The sequence below is a fragment of the Typopeltis vanoorti genome, chromosome 9 (assembly GCF_054136105.1).
Source record: "Typopeltis vanoorti isolate ZY-2024b chromosome 9, IOZ_Tvanoo_1.0, whole genome shotgun sequence".
Lineage (NCBI taxonomy): Eukaryota > Metazoa > Arthropoda > Arachnida > Uropygi > Thelyphonidae > Typopeltis > Typopeltis vanoorti.
The window spans coordinates 35,535,060-35,555,712 of NC_143557.1; the positions used below are offsets into that span (position 1 = coordinate 35,535,060).

At 35.3% G+C, this 20,653-nt stretch overlaps 2 protein-coding genes across 2 annotated transcripts in view; both read right to left on the reverse strand.

Moving 5' to 3' along the window:
- The window catches only part of LOC150102969 (uncharacterized), a 42,689-nt gene extending 26,851 nt beyond the window's left edge, over positions 1-15,838 (reverse strand). Inside the window, exon 1 of the mRNA XM_090398567.1 lies at positions 13,668-15,838. The gene's annotated coding sequence lies outside the window, so the exon portion shown is untranslated. The remainder of the gene's footprint in view (positions 1-13,667) is intronic.
- The window catches only part of LOC150102968 (speckle targeted PIP5K1A-regulated poly(A) polymerase-like), a 294,108-nt gene that overhangs the window by 203,190 nt on the left and 70,265 nt on the right, over positions 1-20,653 (reverse strand). The window lies entirely within an intron of this gene.

Here is a 20,653-nt window from a genome sequence, read left to right on the forward strand (position 1 = left end):
ACTATATGGATGAAACAAGTATAAGAGGATTGTTTTAACTAATATGACAGTGTCAATTCATGTCATCTCATCGTGAGTGTCCTTTATCTGGTCACCCTAACTTAAAGAAAATCTCAAGAACCTTCATCCCATCCTATGGTTAGTCTTTCAAAGATCAACAAACCTGGGATTCCTTTAAGCTCTGTTGTTGATTGTACTAATTACCCTACTTATAAGCTATTTATCAAAAAAAAAAGCAATTTGTCAAATTTACTTTTTACTTTCACAGGAACATCACCTCCTTTCTTCAGTCTAGAGCTAGATGAATTCCTCTCCCTACTTCTTCCATTTTGAGCAATCTTGTGCATCTCTCCACCATAAATGTCCATAATATCCTATCTCATCCTCCCATCTTACCGCTAGACCACCTGGTTTTCTAATAACCAGTACTTGGTGTCCATTCTCTTATCACGTCCTGCCCTTTTATTACTAACGCAATGTCCATTCCCCATGTTTCTTCTTCTTCTTTGCGTGCCATCTCTTATCGGAGGTTGGCGACCACCTTGGCAAATTTTTAGCAATCCTCAGCCACTCTGAGCAGTCTCTGAGTTCATTCCGGTCCACTGTTTGCCAGCCAAGATTTTCTTTGTCTTCCTTGTCCTCTTCTTCCATTTATCTTCCCTTTTAAAATCAATTGAAGTATCTTATATTTTTCATTGCGAAGTAGGTGACCAAGATATGCAGTTTTATTTCTTTTTATGGTATCTAAAAGTTCGCATGATTTCCCCATTTGTTCCAGTACTTCCGGATTGGATGTTTTTGCTGTCCACGGGATTTTTAACATTCAACTGTATAACCATATCTCAAAGGCTTCAAGTCTTTTTATTGACGTTGTTTTCAAGATCTAAGTTTCAGCACCGTACAGCAGTACAGACCATACATAGCACTTAACCATGCGTACGCTAAGCTCTAAACTTAAACCGTGGTTACATAGTGTTGATTTCATCAAGAGAAAATTTTTTCTTGCCATTTCCATTCTAACTTTTATTTCCATTTCTGAATTGCAATCTTCATTTAACCAGCATCCGAGATATTTACACTTTGCCACTCTTTCTATTTAAAGAAAGCACTGAATTAAGAATTGGTTTCTTGCTTATGACCATGAATTTAGTTTTGGTGATGTTTTTAATCCCATTTTTTCATTCTCTTCATTCACTAGTTCCAGAAGATTTTGAAGTCTTGTCTTCAAAATTCTGCCAAGAAGTTCTTGCCTCACCCCTCGTTTGATATTAATGGAATCTGTAATAACGTCATCAACTTGAACAGATGCATTTGGGTTCCAATATAAGTTTACAATGATCCTGATGTTTTTACCATCTAATCCAATTCTTTTTAATAGCGCAATCATTTTAGTATGTTGGACTTTGCCAAATGCTTTCTCGAAGTCAATGAAGCAAATGAATATTTCCTTGTTTTGTTCAATACATTTTTGGAATAAGATTTGAGAACAGAAAATAGTCTCTCTTATTCCCAAACGATTTCTAAAACCGAATTGGGTATCACTGATGGTGTCTTTTTTGAATTATTTTCAGAAACATTTTCAGAAAGTGACTCATTAGGCTGGTCATTCTATAGTCATTACAAGTTTTCACATTTGCTGTTTTAGGTAGCATGATGAAGGTCGACTGTAACCAGTCTTGAGGGATTATGCCTGTATCATAGATCTTATTAAATAGCTTTACTAATATATTAATGTTGTCACCTAATAACTTTACTATTTCTGCTGTATTCTATCCGGGCCTAAGGCTTTACAATTTTTAGCTGAGTTCAGTGCACATTCTACCTCTGATCTTAGAATGCATGGACCTTCTATACATTTTCTGGGTTCTGTCTGTTATCAGTAAAGAGTTATTCTATATATTTCACTCTTTCTTGTATTTTGTCATCCTTTTCAGATATTATTTCCCCCTTTTTGTTTCAAAGGATACAAAATTGTTTTTTCTTAAATATACCTGAGATCTCTTTCAGCTTTTTGTGTAGATTAAAATTGTCATGCTTCTGTAGAATTTCTATTTCTTTACATTTTTTATTCATCCAGATATCTTTTGCTTCTTTGATTTTGCATTTAATAATTTTCTGAACCTCTTTATATATTTTGTTGGACTATGAGTTTTATATGATCTGTGTTGATCCATGAGAGAAAGAATTTCATCAGTTATCTAATCTATCTTTTTTACTGCTCCATCAGGACACAAGGTATTTCTCTATGAAGACAGATTTTAATTTGTCACATGATTCATCAACCCTCATGATGTCATCATTCTTGATAAGTGCTAGCTCTTGATTCAGATCTTGACTCAATTCATTTCTTATCACTGGGTTTTTAATTTTCCTAAATTAAACCTTTTTTGTTGATGTTTCTTAAGTATAGCTTTCAGTCTAAGTTTTAGCTCTGCCACCAGTAAATTACGATCAGAAGCAATATTTGCACAAGGATGGGTTTTTGTACTCTTTATAGAACTTTGAAATCGTTGATTAATTAGCAAGTATTCAATATGGTTTCTGGCTACATTCCCATTATTATCATGTGGTGAGTGCCAAGTATACAGCCTTCGGGATGGTAGCTTAAACCATTTGTTTGTGATTATTAGCTCCTCTTCTTGGCAGAATTATGTTTACCTATGTCTAATTACCTCCTCCTCATATCACAATCATTTTGGACATAATTTGTGGTCATCTTTTGTGTCCTTCTGATATTATGATTAGCATAGATATGATACTGCTCTTCACCAACACTTCATCAGATACTACCAAATCACACACGCAAGATTTTCCTTCTGAAACTATTAAACTTTATTTTGTTATCTGCTCAGGATATTTTACTATTCAAGTTAAATTCTACCAATAAATTGAAAATATAGTAATAAGAAGTCCACTTTCATCAACACTTGCGAACTACTTTATGGAAAATTAATCAATATCTCCTCAGTGCATTGGTACAGATATGTTGAAGACATTTTCACAACTTCTGATCTCAAAAATTTTGTTACCAAGATAATTGCAGATCATCCCAGAATGTGGTTCGCTTGAAGAAAAGAAATTAGCTGTTTTTGGATATGATAATTCTTTGTCAATCGAATGGCAGTTTTTTTCATCTCAGTTTTTCAGAAGAAAATTCACAAAGTTCATGCAAAGTCATACCATCATCCTAGTAAAAAAAACTGGGGCTCTTAAGAACTTAATACATTGTACCCATGCTTTATATTCTACAGATGATTTACTGCACACACAAAAAAAAAAAAACTGCATTACTCAAATCAACTTTCTTAAAAAATGGTTTTCAGTGAAGCATTTTTTAACAAACCATTCAACGGTTATAAGATTCATGCCTCTTCTGCTCAAGAAGGAATTACTTATATTGCAGACAAAAAATACAAGTGGTGGCAGAAAGTAGATGGCATTGGCATAGATGATGGTAGCAGTGGTTCGTGTAGTTGGTGAATTAACTGGTGGAGACCAGAAGAGCAGTTGTTCTCCCTCAATGGGTCTTTGGACTCCTTGGAGGAGTCATGAAATAATAATAATTTATTGATTATATATACATAATTCAAGTGGATATTAGATCCAACATTATTTCAAAGCTGAAAGTAGAAACTATGAACATTTCGAAAGGATCTAATATCAACTTGACTTATATAATTTTGTATTGCTAAACTGAAGGGTCTTTATTTTAGTACTTACTTTTACGCACTAACTGAGAGTTTGCTTTTCAGCTTTGAAATAATGCTGAATTTAATATCAGCTAGTCTGGTTGGCCGAGTGGTTAGCATATCTACTCTCCAGCCAAAAGGCTGTGGGTTTGAAACCTGCCGTGGGCATGGATGTATGCCTATATTTTCTAAGTAGTCCATACTAAGGGAACTCGTGAATGTCGGCAAGCGTATTCCCATAAGCACTCTGGTCAACTTACCCTACGAAACTTTCATAGTTTCTACATCCGGCTTTGAAATAATGCTGGAGCTAATATCCACTTGACTTATATAATTTTGCATTGCTGACCCGAAACCTTCTGGCTCTTTATTTTAGTAATTTTAATAATTTGTTTTTTTTTTATTTATTTACTTTTTTGTTTAGTTATGAACTGGTTGACTATTACTAAAGTTATTCTGGTTAATTTGGTGTTCATATACAATTAACAGAATTGTTCCTCATTCATTATTAAAAAAATTATGGAAATGACTACTGTGTTATAGTAACACTTCAGTTTTAACATAAACCAAAATAATCACTCTACATTTAGACCTTAACAGATTCCTGTTATATTTGTTACAAATCATTGAGGGATAAATTAATTGCTGATCTGAAGCCTTCTGGCTCTTTATTTTAGTAATTTTAATAATTTATTGATTTTTTTTATTTATTTACTTTTTTGTTTAGTATGAACTGGTTGAGAGATAAATTAATATTAAGCTAGAAGCAATGTGCTCTCACATACTAGATAAATTAGAATAAAACATTAGAAATGGTGGCCGATTAGAGATGAAATTACTGCTTACAGTCCTAAAATAAGGGACTCATAGAGAACTGGAGAGAACTTATGTGGGCTAAATGTATGCAATCCAAATTCTTGATATTTTTATGCCACCACTATTGTTTAGATTAGGATGGTTGATCAAAATTTCACAGGCTTCCTTGAATTTTCATTCATACCAGGTTATGGTATTATGTAAGAATACAGGTACTTTTCCAATCAATTTATTGTGGGGTGTTAAGAGAAGACTGCTTTACCAAAATTATTTAATATTTTTTTTTTTTTTTACGTATTGGAATTATGCATCCAGTTTCACCAATAAGGTAAAGTACAGGTGCAAGGATTCTGTATACTCCAGAGTGTGCCAAGAAAAAGGAGAAGTTTCCTTGGAGGAGTTGAATGTTTTTTTTTTTTTTTTTTTTTTAAAATTTAATAGGTGGTTTAAAAGTAGCATTAAGAATTAAGATTATAATGGTGCAGGATTTTATTTATTTTATCTCATAATCCTTTAATGTATTGGATAGCTAAGATTTTACTGCAATCTATATTATTTGTATTTTTTGGTGAAGTTTTAAGAATTTTATTGATGGTATTCTTGCTAGAACCATTGATTTTAAATGTGTTGCTAATAATTTGCAATTTTGCTTAAGAGTTTGTTCATTATAGTAAGTTGTTATAGCTTTTTTTGAAGGTATCTCCAAGTTTTTGTGAAGGGTGGTGGTATGAGTCAGCTTGTATATATTGGCCTGTATGTGTGGGCAGTGAAGGAAGAATAGACCGCCTGAGGGAAAACGTGACCAATGTATCCAGGAAAGGAAGTGAGTTTTAATTTTCAATTTTAGTGGTAAATTGTATGCATTTGTTGCTTGTTCAGGTAGCTGAGGAAAGTGTTGAAAGTTTGGCTGTGTGGCCAGATAATAAAAACATCAACATATCTAAGCCAAACTGTAGGTTTTACAGTAAAGGAATCTGGAGAGTATTACTTAAAAGTTTCCATATAAGTCAGCAATTGGGGGGGGGGGAATAAATGGTGGTCAAAGCAATCTATAATATCAAGTGGAAATTTTTCCTTAAGTGAAGAATCGTGTCAGTGATTGGAACATTGGCGAAAAGGGCAGAAACATCAAAACTAACTAATAAATCATCTTTGTGGAGCGCTATGTTTTTAATATTGTTTATGAAGTATTGTGTGTTCTTTATATAGGAGAGGGAATGGCCAACTCCTTGAGTGCTGATGCTAATTTCTTGGCTAAGAAATAATTAGGGCTATCTAAACGTATCTTCAACTATCAGCCAAAGTGGACTTTATGTTCATGAACTTTGGGAATAAATTCTGAGAGAGTGAGCAGGTCACATCTTCCCTCAGGAAGTCTATCTTTCACTGTCTACTGTAAGCCTACACATACAGGCCACATTCTGACTCTTACCACTACCCTTCACAAAAACTTGGAGACACCATCAAAAACAGAGCTATAACAATTTGATCTAATGAACAAGCTCTTAGAATTACAAATTATCAGCAACACATTTAAAAACAATGGCTCTAGCAAAGAATCAATAAAATCCTTAAAACTTCACCACAAAATGCAAATATAGATTGCAGTACCTTAGTTATTCATACATTAAAGAGTTATCATATGAAATAAATAGGATTCTATACCATTATAATCATAATGCTACTTTTAAACCAGATATAAAATTAAAAAAACATATTCAACTCCTCCAAGGATCCTCCCCCTCCCTTGGGAATAAAGAATCCAAAATCCGTAATGCATCTGTAACTTAAAACTGAACACATAATTCCAACCCATACAGAAAATGATGCATTAAATCTAATAATTTTGGTAAAGCAGGCCTCTCAATAAATATCACACTCTTAACATCCTATAACAAATTGACTGGAAATATACCTGTTCCTTACATTATACAAAAACCTGGTATAAATGCAAATTCAAGAAAGCCTGTGAAATTATAATCAACCAGACTTATCTAAACAATAATGATGACATAACAATCCCAAGAATTTGGATTGCAGACATTCAGCCCATACAAGTTCTTCCCAGTTCTCCAATAAACCCTCACTTTAGAACTCTAAGCAATAATTTCACCCCTAATTGACCACTATACAGTTTTGTTCTAATTTATCTTTGAGTAATTACTGAGAGCATGTTGCGCTGTAGCTTTATATTAATATATCTATTAATGATTTGTAACAAATAACAAGACTCTAGCTTTGATGTAGTAAGTTTTTTTTTTCCACCCGAGGTCAGTCCAGTGGTGTTAACAGTTGACCAAATTAATGTGACTTCAGCATACTGAAGTCACACTAATTTGGTTTATATAGATTGCAATGTAGCTTGTTTCTTTGTATACACAGTATGTGCATATTGTAGATGATGACCTTGATATGAAGCTCAAAACATTGAGTGATTAGTTTGGTTTATATTAAACTGAAGTTTTACTATAACATGATACTTGTTCCCATAATTTTTTAATAATGAATGTTGTTCACCATGTAACTATGAAAGTAAAGAATCTTTCTCAATGGAAATTAATTTACTTAATGTAAGTCATCCATTTCTTCTATCTCTAGCACTGTATGCTTGAGGGGGAAGCAAGTCTTTATGAAGGTTAAGCTACGTTTTAGTAATTTAGTAAATTTTTTTAAACACAATGACAGCTGGGGTTGATAGAAGGAATGACTACAGGATGAACTGCTAAATTTTGCAGAAGCATTTGACAGGATATCGCACGGAACTCTATTATGCAAACTAATGATAGATATGAATATACGAATGGCTGACTGACAAATACTAAACAGTTGTATATAGCGGAGCAGAATCCAAGTGAAAGCAGGTGACTGACTGGCAGTGTGCCAGAAGGATCAGTGCTTGAATCACAGCTGTTTAATTTGTACATAAATGAAGCAAAGAAAGTAAAGAACTTGAGCGAACCAGGCAAAGATGAATTTAAAGGTTCTGGTTCAAATATTTGACAAGTACTGTACGTCCACAGATGTGAGACCCTTAGACACTTCTGCACATGTCAAAAGAAGGAGAATCCATTCCGATATTAGGGTAATCAATGCATTTCATGGGATGATTGTTTATTATTATATGTCAGAAAATTAGCTTTTCTTTTATGAAAATTCTAGTTCTTAAAGGGGTAACTATTTTGCTTGTACAACAGTTGGAAAATTTACGTATAAAGCATGTGATTTCGTGTGCTGGTGACCAATTCATACATCCTTTATTTCTTTCTCCCCTTCAGCATGAATTGACTATTCTTGGCACTTTGCTAAGGTTGGCTCTATGAAGTGTGGGCATATAATACTCATGCTTAATTGACTCAAAAATTTAACCTACTGCAAACAGGCCCAACTGAAGAGTGGATAACAACTAGAAAGACAATTCTGATTTTAAAAGACAAAGAAAAAGGAAATGTTCCAAGCATTTACTGCCAAAGAACTTGCCTGCCAACAACATTTAAGTTATTCACTAGACATAACTTCAATTAGTTAGTACATATTTGTTGCCGAAGCGCACAAGCCATAATAGAGAATCGTCCAAAGGTCGTGGTTCAGCATATTTGAAAGCTCCTCCTCTAGCACCCGTAAAGCTTTGTTTTAGTCAGCTAGAACACGTAGCAGAAATTTGTTCTCTTAGTAGGGCGAAGTTAGCGTGGTCATAAATCCAGAGAGCCTGAATCTGAATTCATTCAGATAAAAGGGTACACCTCTATGGGCTCTCCCATCTCCTGTCATGAAAGATTTTGAAAAACAAGATGACTCTCGACCCAGCCCCCTTCTCAAACCTTCTATATTCTATTTGGCCTCATAGACCAGATGTGAGAATTTTTCCTGTCTCGATAGTCTTTCGCCATAGAATTCAATTTACAATGGAAAAGGAAACTAACAGTAGCATAGCCTTCCTAGATACCTTGGTAACACACCTAATTAATGGAAACCTGTTCTTTTCCATATACACTCACAAATGTTATCCCCCCCCCCTGAAAATATGGTAACAATTAAATTAACGAAGAGGCTATAATAGGGTGACTAGATGTCCCATTTTTAACTGGATTAGCACCTTTTTCAGCCACTGATCCCACTGTCATGAGAAAATACAAATGGAATGCCAAATACCAAATTTTTTTAAAAATTTTTCTTATTTTCCCTTTTATCATAAACTAACATAACTACCAATTTGTAGCAAATTAGTAAAGACCTTTATCTTATTTCCAATAAATGGTACTCTAATGCACATGAGTCAAAATTATGAGAGTTGACTTTGGGCATTGATGCAACAGCCAATGTGCATGAAGTCTAGTATTTTCTTTGGTGTTTTTTTTTTTTAAGTACTGATATGTTGGTTGTGGTGTCAACTCTAATATTATTTGAGGGGTTTAGTAATTAATTATAAGTTCAATTTGTTCAAAACAGGTTGTGAAATGGCCAAGCGAAAGAGTTGTTTCACGACATATTGAAAAAAGAATTCTCTTTTCTAACTGAAAGTCATAACGTTAATGGTAAAGTTTTATACATTGTTTGCAGAGATTATTTTTTTTTTTTATTAAACATGGTGGTCATTCAGATATTGCACAGCACATTGCTCAAAAGAAGCACAAAAATCCAAACTGTAAACCTATTTTGTGACAAAACAACATAAATGGTGTACAGAAATGTCTTGCTGCACAAGAAGGATTGCGTTCCATAGTATAATTACTATTTGTTCAGATCAGTAATTGCACTGTATGGCAATATTAATTTAAAAACAAACAATTTCCAATTTCAGAAAGGAAGAGCCAAAGCTTTGGGAAGGAATTCAGGCATTGAAAAGCTATAAAAGATATTAGCATTGTATGTCCTGGACCATCTGCTCAATAAAGATTTGTGTAATTTGACAATATTAATGTGAGACTGATAAAAATGTATGTAGCCTATGTTAATTTTAATCAAGCTAAAAAGTTATGGCTAATTAGTATGAAAGAGGCTATAATAGGCTTTTATACACGAGTTGTCCAATCCTGAAATTACTTAAGGCGCAAACCTCTGCCCTACTTTCAAGTTCCGCTCAAAACAAGCTACCCTTGTATCAGTGGCAAGTACAAGATTATTTTAACTAGTATGATAGCTGATTCATGTCAACTCACCACAAGTGTCCTGTTTTATTTTTGTTTTATAAATCTAGTCATCCTAGCCTTTGTTCCAATGAGGCTGCTCTTGCAGCAGATTTCAATCATATACACAACTTATCTAATAGTTACAGTTCTCACAGGATCAAAAAAAACAATCAATCCTTCCTCCAATCTGTGACTTTCATTTGAGAAGTTTTTCAACCTGGTTATACTATAAATTAAGGATGCCAAGAAATTATATTCTTGGTTTAATCCTTTATCCAAGTGTAAGCAAACAAAATTTGCATCTGAAGTCATTTCAGGACTGGGCAACTCATATATAGAAGCTAATGACTTCACACAACTTGCCTAAGTATCCCATAATGTAAAGCACATATCCTTATGGACCCTTCTCATAATGCATAGCATTATGGGAAGGGTCACTACCCAGACTGGTTTTGACCTTTATTGAGGTCTCATCAGTGGGAGCCAGATCCAAAAGTGATACCAAGGTTGAAGTAATGCAGAAATCATATTTCCATATATGAGTAGCCAAAAGGTGTCACCTCACCACTTATTACTAAAATACTCTGGATTAGAGATAGATGTTGGAAGTTTTTCTACTTGGTTATACTATAAATTAAAGATGCCAAGAAATTATATTCTTGGTTTAATCCTTTATCCAAGTGTAAACAAACAAAGTTTGCGCCTGATGAAACCTTAATAAAGGTCGAAACCAGTCTGGGTAGTAACCTTCCCATAATGCGTAGCATTATACATGTCACTAAGGATATGTGCTTTGCATTATGGAATACTAAGGCAAGTGATGTGAGGTCATTTGCTTTTATACACGCGTTGTCCAATCCTGAAATTACTTCAGGTGCAAACCTCTGCCCTGCTTTCAAGATCCACTCAAAACAAGCTACCCTTGTCGGCTTCACCAAGGACCAAATCCCTCCTTTCTCAGTTCCTAGTGTATATAGAGTTCCCTGTTCATGTAAGTTGGCCTACTATTGGCAACATGGAAGATCAGCCACCATGTGCATAGAAGAACATAAAAAAATACATCTGCAGTCATGACTATGGTAAATTAGGAGTTGTAGATCATGGTTTGGATACAGCTCACAGAATCAATTGGTAAACGACCACCATGCTCCAACATAGGAAATTTAGAAAAGAGTGCTTTTAGAATCTGCAGCTGCTCTCAAATATCAACCTAATAAAAATAAATATGGACATATAAAACTTCTCAAAATATGGGAAGCACGAATACTTTGAAATCTGTTTACATCCAGGACAACAAGCGACTTGCTGGCCTGGTTGACTTAGTGGTTAGCATAAATGCTTCCCAACCAAAAGGTAAAGAGTTCGAATCCTGCCATGGGCATGAATGTTTGTGATTGTCTTTAAGTTCATGGAAGTTTTTTCACTTGGCTATGCTACTAATTATATATTGGGTTTTATCCTTTATCCAAGTGTAAGCAAACAAAGTTTGCACCTGAAGTACTTTCAGGACTGGGGAAACTCGTAGTAAAGGTGGTATAAGTTCTCATCACTTGCCTTTGTATCTCCCATAATGCAAAGCACATCTCCTTGCAGACATGTATAACACTGTGCATTAGGGGAAAGGCCACTAATTTCCGGTTTCGACCATTATTGAGGTCGAATCAGTAGGAGCCAGACGCAGAAGTGGTGATACTAAGGTGGAAGTAATGGAGAAGTCATATTTACCTATACGAGTTGCAAAAGGATGTCACACTCTATTATTAAAATTCTCTGGAAACTTTGTTTGCTTACACTTGGATAAAGGATAAAACCCAATATATAATTAGTAGCATAGCCAAGTGAAAAAACTTTCATAAACTTATCTCTAATCCAGAGAATTTTAATAATAGGGTGTGACACCCTTTGGCAACTCTTATAGGTAAATATGTCTTCTCCATTACTTCCACCTTAGTATCACCACCTCTGGGTATGGCTCCCACTGATGAGACCTCAAAAAATGTCGAAACCGGTCTGGGTAGTGTCCTTTCCTTTAATGCATAGCATTATACATGTCTGCCTTGTATTATGGGAGATACTAAGGCAAGCGATGAGAACTTATTATTACCACCCCAAGACCTCATGGAGTCAAAGACTCATCTGGGAGGTCCTTTTATCACACACACAGCTCATCACACCATGTTTTAAATACATTCAAACTCTTTGCAGTCACCACATTCTCAGGCAAGGCATTCCAATCATTCACAACTCTGAACGAAAAAAACCTGCCTCTCACTCCCCTACTCACACCCGCTTTATACAGTTTCCAGGGATGACCTCTGGTTCTCCCCTGATCTCCCACTATTCTCTGTAAAACTTCTCCAGCATTGATCCTATAACAACCCCATACCAACTTGTAGGTCTCTATCATATCTCCCCTCATCCTCCTGTCCACCAGACTCTGCAAATTACATCTTCTCAATCTTTCCTCATATTCAACATTCCAGTTATACCACCTTTACCACAAGTTGCCCCAATCCTGAAAGTACCTCAGGTGCAAACTTTGTTTGCTTACACTTGGATAAAGGATAAAATCCAATATAAAATTGATTTTCTTTAAGTGGGAGACAAATTTCATCGTCTGGCGTAAGACATTGCCCTGCTTACTGAAGGCCTGAAGCGGCTTGAAAATGTTCCATATTTGGTCTCTAGAGCAGGGTTTCTGGACTATATAAAAAAAAATAAAATTACAAAAAATATATAAAACTGATTTAAAAAAAAAAAATTATTCCGCCCACAGTACAAATGTACTATAGGTTTACTAATAGCCTTTTGTGGGTGGAACCACATAAAAAAAGTGACCACAGAGGGCACCCCACCTAGCCAGGATGGCTTTTGCCCACATGTTTTCATCTTTTCCTTAGTTTTGTATTGCCTTTGTGTTACTAAAGACATTTCTATTACTCCCTGAAGACATTTCTATTACTGTGACTATCAGCAATTAGTGACTATTAGTAGGCATCCTACTAATAGTAGGATGTAGGCAGATACGCTAACCACTCAGCCAGCCAGGCTGGCCGAGTGGTTAACGTATCCGCTCTCCAGCCAAAAGGTTGCAGGTTCGAATCATGCCGTGGGCATGGATGTTTGCAATTGTCTGTGGAAATACTAGGTGTGGTTGTCGGTGGTAGATAGCGTTGGTGTAGTTGAGGTCAGTTGGTTGATTGAGTGGTGGAGGCAGAGTAGATGCCCTCCCTCAATGAGTCTTTGGACTCCCTGGAGGTGTCAAATAATAATCCCCATTCAATGATTTGAGAGAAATAATTTAATTCTTTCTCCATGCTGTTTCACTCCATTATGCATCTAACATGAGTTCCTCCCAGCAATTTTAAGCTTTAATACATGGAAAAGTTTTGTTATACCATGTACTACAGGAATGTTTCTCTCAACATTTTGTGCTAAAAGAAAAGACACTCAAGGAAATCAATGGATTTTTCTGAGCTATCCAACAAATACTATCACATTTTTATTACAGTATTAGGAAATAAAAATATATCAAGTCATGCCTTTTGAAAATGCAAGTGATCAAATTTCAATAAAAAAAAAAGTAAATAAAAACATTGCTTCTTAAAGAAAGTCTGTCATACAGAGAATAAACCTAGCCTAACATTTTTCTTGAATTAAGTTCTGTTTTTATGTGCAATGATTATCCATTTTAAATTCATATAATGAACATATTAATATTTACAATTCACCTACACAAAGTAATTTCACAATATAAGAATTTACATCCCTATTTGGTTAAATGAAAACAGTTATATTCAAGCTGACAGATCATTACTAATTAAGATTAACATAAAAATAAATAAAAGACTGTTGAAAATTATTGATATATTCCTGCAAAAGCACCATACAATAATATCAGTTACAATTCACTCATAAGTATGAAATTATATCAATTCAGGAAGTGATATTTTAATAACTAGGTTAACTGTATTTCTTCAATTTTTATTTTTATTTTTATTATCAAAAGAAAGCCACAGAAATACACTTGATTTACCTGTTTTAATTATTACATTATAATAAGTCTTTTACTCCTGGCATGCTTTGAATAAGCTTGCTTCTTTCCCTTTTAATGTAACTGCAACTTGTGCCTTCAAGATACAAGAATTGTTTTGAGTTTCTTCTGAAGTAACTGGATTTTTCCTGCACTAATTCTTGAGGTTCCTTCTTTTATAAAATGGCCTTCAAAAGCCATGCTTCAAATTCATTGCTGACATAAGAGCATCTCAGTATTAAACAAACAAGCACAGTACACACTGCAGTTCACATTCATAGACAAATAAGCAGGAAACATTTTATTTCCAATATCAATGACTACAGAGTTAATTATCCTACTTTGCTGTCTTGCTGTGATTATCATAAATATATAAATAGTGCATGGGAGGTGGTTAAGAAGTGTTTGCAGGAGACAATGGTTGACTGTATACCAAGAGTCCGAATAATAAATCAAGTAGGGGTTATATGGATGAATAACACTATTAAGCTTGAGTTGCAAAAAAAGAAACAATTGTGGAGGGAATTTAAGGAGAACGTGACCAGCAGGCGCAGGAACAGTATAAAGCTCAGGCCAGGATGGTAACAAGGGTGGTAAGAAAAGCAAAAGCGGATTACGAAACAAAATTAGCCATGCAGGCTAAAGAGAATCCCAAACAGTTTTTTCAATATGTTGCAAGTAAAAGGAAAAATGTTCATAGTAGAATGATCTTAAAAAATGCTGAGGGTAGAGAGGTAACCGAATCAGTCGATATAGTGGAATTACTGAGCGAGCACTTTGCAAGAGAATATCAACCAGGTGGTGACATTGCAGAAATGGAAGAACCAACAGCTTATACTCGAATTGTGATGAATGAAGTAGAGGTAACTAGTCTATTACAGAACCTCAATGTCAATACATCTGTGGAATTGGATGGTATACCAGCTCGTGTTGTACGTGAAGTGGCTAAAGAATTGTCAGTGCCCTTGACCATTTTGTTTAATTTGAGCCTCGGGTCTGGGTCAGTCCCAAGAGAGTGGAAAGAGAGGAAAATAGTTCCGCTGCACAAAGGCAGTTCCAAGGCTGCTGTTGAAAATTACTGGCCAATCAGCATAACAGGAATCATTATCAAGTTCTTGGAGAAAATAGTCAAGAGGAAAATACAAGATTGGATAGAAGAAAATGGGATACTGTATCGGGGACAGCATGGTTTTGTGAAGGGTAGGTCATGCCTCAGTAACTTGCTCACGTATTATAACACAGTGACGGCTGAACTGGATAAGGGTAATGGATCTACAGTGATTCTACTGGACCTTGCTAAGGCCTTTGACAGGATACCACATGGAATTCTAATCAGTAAATTGCAGCATATGGGGATGGATAGGAGGGTGGTTGGCAAAGAGATATCAGAGAATGGTTTATTCAGGAGTAGAGTCCACAAGACGGCCTGTGACTAGTGGTGTGCCACAAGGATCTGTTCTTGGACCAGTGCTGTTTAATTTGTTCATTAATGATATAGGAAAGGATCTGAGAGGAACAGTTCATTTGTTTGCGGATGATGCAAAGTTGGGTAGGGCAATAGCGAATGCAGATGACGTCAAAATTTTGCAAGATGATTTGGATAGATTGGAGGTCTGGACTAAGGAGAATGGATGTCAATTTAATGTGGCAAAATGTAAGGTTATACATTTTGGGGTGAAAATTTTAGCAGCAGTTTACTACATTGGTGGAACTGTACTCCAGGAAATTGATGAGGCACGAGATTTAGGAGTGTTGGTGGATAAGGAGTTGAAGTTTAGGGGGCACATTGCAAAAGTGGCCAAATCAGCTCATCAAATCACTTGGTTGCTAAAGAATACGTTGACAAACAGAGACAAGCAGGTTATTGTTCCTCTGTATCGAGCCTTGATAAGATCGCATCTCGACTACTGTGCCCAGATTTGGTCACCTAGGTTTCTTCTTGATGGGGAGGAGGTGGAGAGAATCCAGAGGCGAGTGACCAAGATGATAGCAGGTCTGTGGAATGAACCTTATGAGAACAGGTTGAGGATTTGTGGGTTGCAAAAATTGGTTGATGGGCAGAGGAGGGGAGATATGATTGAGACATTCAAATTACTGAAGGGTTTCTATAAAATTAATTCAGAAGATATTTTTGTGAACAGGGCTGGTTGTGGGAGGACTAGGGGACATCCATGGAAAATGGGCAAAAGTGTGGTTAGTAAAGGTGTTAGAGCTGGGTTCTTTACTTTTAGAGTGGTGAATGAGTGGAATGCGCTCCCAGAGTCTGTGGTGGATGCTGTGACAGTGAATGAGTTTAAGGCGAGGTATGATAGATACTGTATGAATGTCGAATAGCTGTAATGAATATGATTTGGGCCTCCCTCGATGAGTCTAATGACTCCCTGGAGTTGCCCGTAATAATAATAATAATAATATTAGTGAGATTTTTAATGGTAAAGTCCATACATACTAAGTATCTTTATGGACCACAATAAAAATGAACAATTTTTGACTTCTCATTTTTCTCACTGGGGTGCAATGTGTAGAGATTGTTTTGGTAGAATTATACATATTAAGATATTTTAGAAAAGAAGAAAACATATTGATACATCTTAGCATGAACAGAAAAACACATTTACTACAACACTGGAAGACTGTGGTAAAAAATTCATTTCTTAGCTAGTTACATAGCTAAGAATTTTGCAATTAATTGGCTTGTGATATATGCCATTACATGCTCAGTGTCATGCTATAAAAAATAAAAACACTGAGCATATCATGCTCAGCGTTTTATTTTTTAATAAATAATAACATCGAAGAAACCAACATAATTATACAGTGAAAGGAAATCATTTTGAAGATCTTATTTTCGGAACTGGATGTAATATGATATTTTTTATGAATGAAATACCTGAGGAGGAAACATGTTTACTTATAACAGAGCGAGAGGAATTGCATATTGTGATAGGAAAAACATACCATCTATCAAATCTAACAAAAAATCCTACAATCAGAAAGCTAAACTTTTATTTCTCAAATGCAGCTCAACTTTAACTTGTTTAATCACTCCATAATTGCTTCAATATAATTTATATTACCGTTTTCCTTGCTTTTTTAAGTTTAATTGATTATTATTATAATTATTATTATTCGTGACACCTCCAAGGAGTTTGAAGACTCATCGCGGGAGGACACCTACTGTACAACTTTCCGTCTCCACTACTACACAGAACGTCTACTACCAATCACCCACAACCACCACAGCTAGTATTTTTTGTCTGTAAATTGCGTGTGTTCTGAAGGGCCGATTTGTCTGTATGCAGGTGAAAAACCCGAGTTTCCAGGAGAAAAAACCCTGCTACCTCCGTACAAGATCGGCTAACTCACCTTCATTTGAAAAAGTCCATATAAAGATTCCTCCCGTCAAATAAAAAAGTTTCGGATCATCACATTATACGACTGCTACTTAGGACTATTTTTTATTTCTAACACAAAGAAACCACTGCTAGGAAATCATTTCCATTTGATAGTCCTTTTGTTCTAATTTCTTGGAAGCTAGTATATGTTTCATGAAATTTTCATAGCGGGCAGCGAATTAGTACTTGTCATGGTAATTTTCTATTTTTTATGTAACAATGCGAAAGAAATTAGTGTAACATAAATTTTTTCCAAGGATTAGAATTTTTTATTCAGTTGAAAGAAGCAATAAACAATTAAAGAAACTACTAGCTGTCTAAAGAACCTCTGAAGCTCAGTTGGTATTGATGATGCCCTTCAGATGGAAATACTAGGACAAATCCTCTCTAGGATATGAAGAACCTTTTTTTTTGGGGGGGGGGGGGTATTTTAACTGAAGACAAGTTAACCAGTCACATATGGAGGTAGCATGGTTTCCTCCTGGAAACTTGGAGGAGGAAACCGTGCTACCTCCATATGAGACTGGTTAACTTGTCTTCAATTAAAATACCCCCCCCCCCCCCCCAAAAAAAGGTTCTTCATATCCTAGAGAGGATTTGTCCTAGTATTTCCATCTGAAGGGCATCATCAATACCAACTGAGCTTCAGAGGTTCTTTAGACAGCTAGTAGTTTCTTTAATTGTTTATTGCTTCTTTCAACAGAATAAAAAATTCTAATCCTTGAAAAAAATTTATGTTACATTAATTTCTTTTGCATTGTTACATAAAAAATAGAAAATTACCATGACAAGTACTAATTCGCTGCCCGCTATGAAAATTTCATGAAACATATACTAGCTTTTTGGGTTTTTCATCTCAGTGGAGCAAACAGTAAGAAGAGCACCCAATTTACAGACTTAGCAGACAGTGCAAATAGGATTAACTGCTATATCATAAGCAGTTAGCAACTTTATACAAAGCCAAGTTACTTGGCTATGGCATGTCACTGAGCCTGAACATGAAATATCTCTAAGTGTTTCAGTGCACATTATAACTGTTTATGACTACTATTTAATTTCATTGTTATTTTTTTTTTAATCTGGTCCACACACATAAGGCCACAAGACCTATAGCACACTAGTGCTGTGTGTGAGCAAGAGGAATACAAGAAAGTAAGTCTCTGTTCATGTTTTGCTTGAAAACAGCATCATCAAATTCCTGACATATACCCTCAAGAGTACTACATGAAAAACTTACATCACCACTAACTTCCTATCTCCAATTTTCCTCCAAATCAATCTGTTATCTGTCAAGACTCCAACATTATCATATCTTATATTTCTGTCTTCTAAGGCACTTTTACTGTATCAATCCACCTAAATCTTGGTCTTCCTCTGGGTCTTTTTCCTGCCAACCTGGCAGAGAACATTTATTTTACTAATCTGAGTTTGCTAATCTAATGTGGACCTGTTTCCATGTTGTCGAGTAGATGCAAGTTGAATATGACAGATTGAAGAGGTGATATGGTATAAGTGTTAATTCTGGGACACAATTTTTCTATTGATAATGGTAGATAAAACTCAAAGGGTGATATTGCTTTAGTGAAAAGAATAAGATGCATAAACCTATTAACATACACAGTGCATTTAAAGTCTGCGCAGTTAGTCTAGTGGTTTTGAGCTTCGCAACCATTATGCCTGGGGAAGGAGTGTCCTAGGTTCGATTCCTGTCGACGACGTGAGGAGCTTAAGGATCTTCCTCAGACATAGCCAAGTTAGCCGGTCTTGGGCGTGGACAGCAGAGTTTTTTCAACCAGTTTATCTGGGGTTTTTCATCCCACAAGCAGGCAAACCGGCCCGATGAACACACACACATACACACACGGATTACAGTCAGGAATACTGACCCAGCCATAGGCCTGATTCGTCAGCTATGTCTGTCCCGAGCCGGGATAAAATTGGGAGGGGGGGGGGAGAGGATTGAGATAGTGTCGTACTTTCCTGTAAAAAGGACTCACGGCTGTTGTATCATCATGCGAAACTAACTATTAAATTTAGTGACAATGGTGTATTGAATGCTGAGAGAGGCAGCAGCCTACACTCACCTCACATTATTGTTGTTACAGTTGTTAAAAACAAACTAAGTTCTTTGGGAAGTGAAAAACTGCCTTACTAGTTAATACTATAGTTGGAAATGGAAAAATTGTTAATGGTCTAAATTGATGACCAAACTAGTTGGCATGTTCCCTTAAGCCAAGCTATTCAGAATAACTTTTTTGGTTGTGAAAATTAATAAACCATTACATGCACCTACATGTGGGGGGAAAAGGGGATGGCAGTGATTCCCTATACAAATTCACTATATGATAGTTGGTCTGGAACCTAGCATGTCATATGATCAAGGTATACCTGTATAAGAAAAATGCAATATTGTCAAGAGCTTTTAAGTGCTAACTTCTTATGCCAAAAATATCATTTACTAATATTATTAACACCAGACTAGCATGGAGTTAGAAGACTCACCAAGGGAGGTGTATGTTATCACAACACACACAACAAATCAAACCATGGTTTAAATTCATTTGGTACATCCATATTCAATTATTACCACCTACAGTATTATAGCAAACACCATTATAACAAACTACTAAAAAAGTCTTCACCAAAACATCTTTAGGCATAATACCATATGTAAAAAAATTTATCCATTATAACAATTTTTTTGTGGTCCTTACAAGTTTACTAATTCACAGGTACCACAGAAATAGTGTCATAATGTTTTTTTTTTTTTTTTAATACAATATTGCCAAGCAAAGGTTGGTCGATTGGTAGAGCCTCTGGTACTAATCGCTCAGCAAAAAGTTAAGCAGGTTTGAGCATGGTTAGTAGTTGGAAGGGGTTGATCGTTCAATGCTGTTGGCACACTCTCCCTCTATGAGTCTTTGGACTCTCTGGAGGTGTCACATAAGAATAATAAAACTTTCAGTGATTATATTTTCACAGTAATATAAAATAATTATTCTAGGAATTCAATTCATACACTACACGAATCAATGACTGTAGTCATTTATTTCACAGTCTGAAGAAAAACAAACAACATTTGGAAATTGTATAGGTCAAAGCACAGTACTATTTAAACATTTAGAAGCAAATTAAATATTTTTCCTATGACAGTTTGATTCACCAAACAAAAGTATGATGAATCAATCCAAATAATATACACAAGTAGTACATGCAATCATTATAAATAATCTATATTTTTTATATGCTAACCACACGTGTCACTTTATCATTCCATGATTTTAACACAAGTTATTTCATTCTATATTTTTTATGATAATCTTATCTACAAAATGGAGGTGGTGACTATTACAATAATACACATATAAAAATGCAAATTTTTGTGATAATACAAAAATTACCATTTGGGCACTTCATCCAAGATAAAATTCTGCACTGTATTACTGCAAAATATCAAATGAAGTTTCCACATGACAATATTACCATATTTTTCACCTTATAAGATGCCCCGCTGTATTGGAGGCATTGCATTTTTCATGTCGAAATTTTGGGGGAAAAAATTCTTCACAGTATAAGACAAATTTGCATGAAATT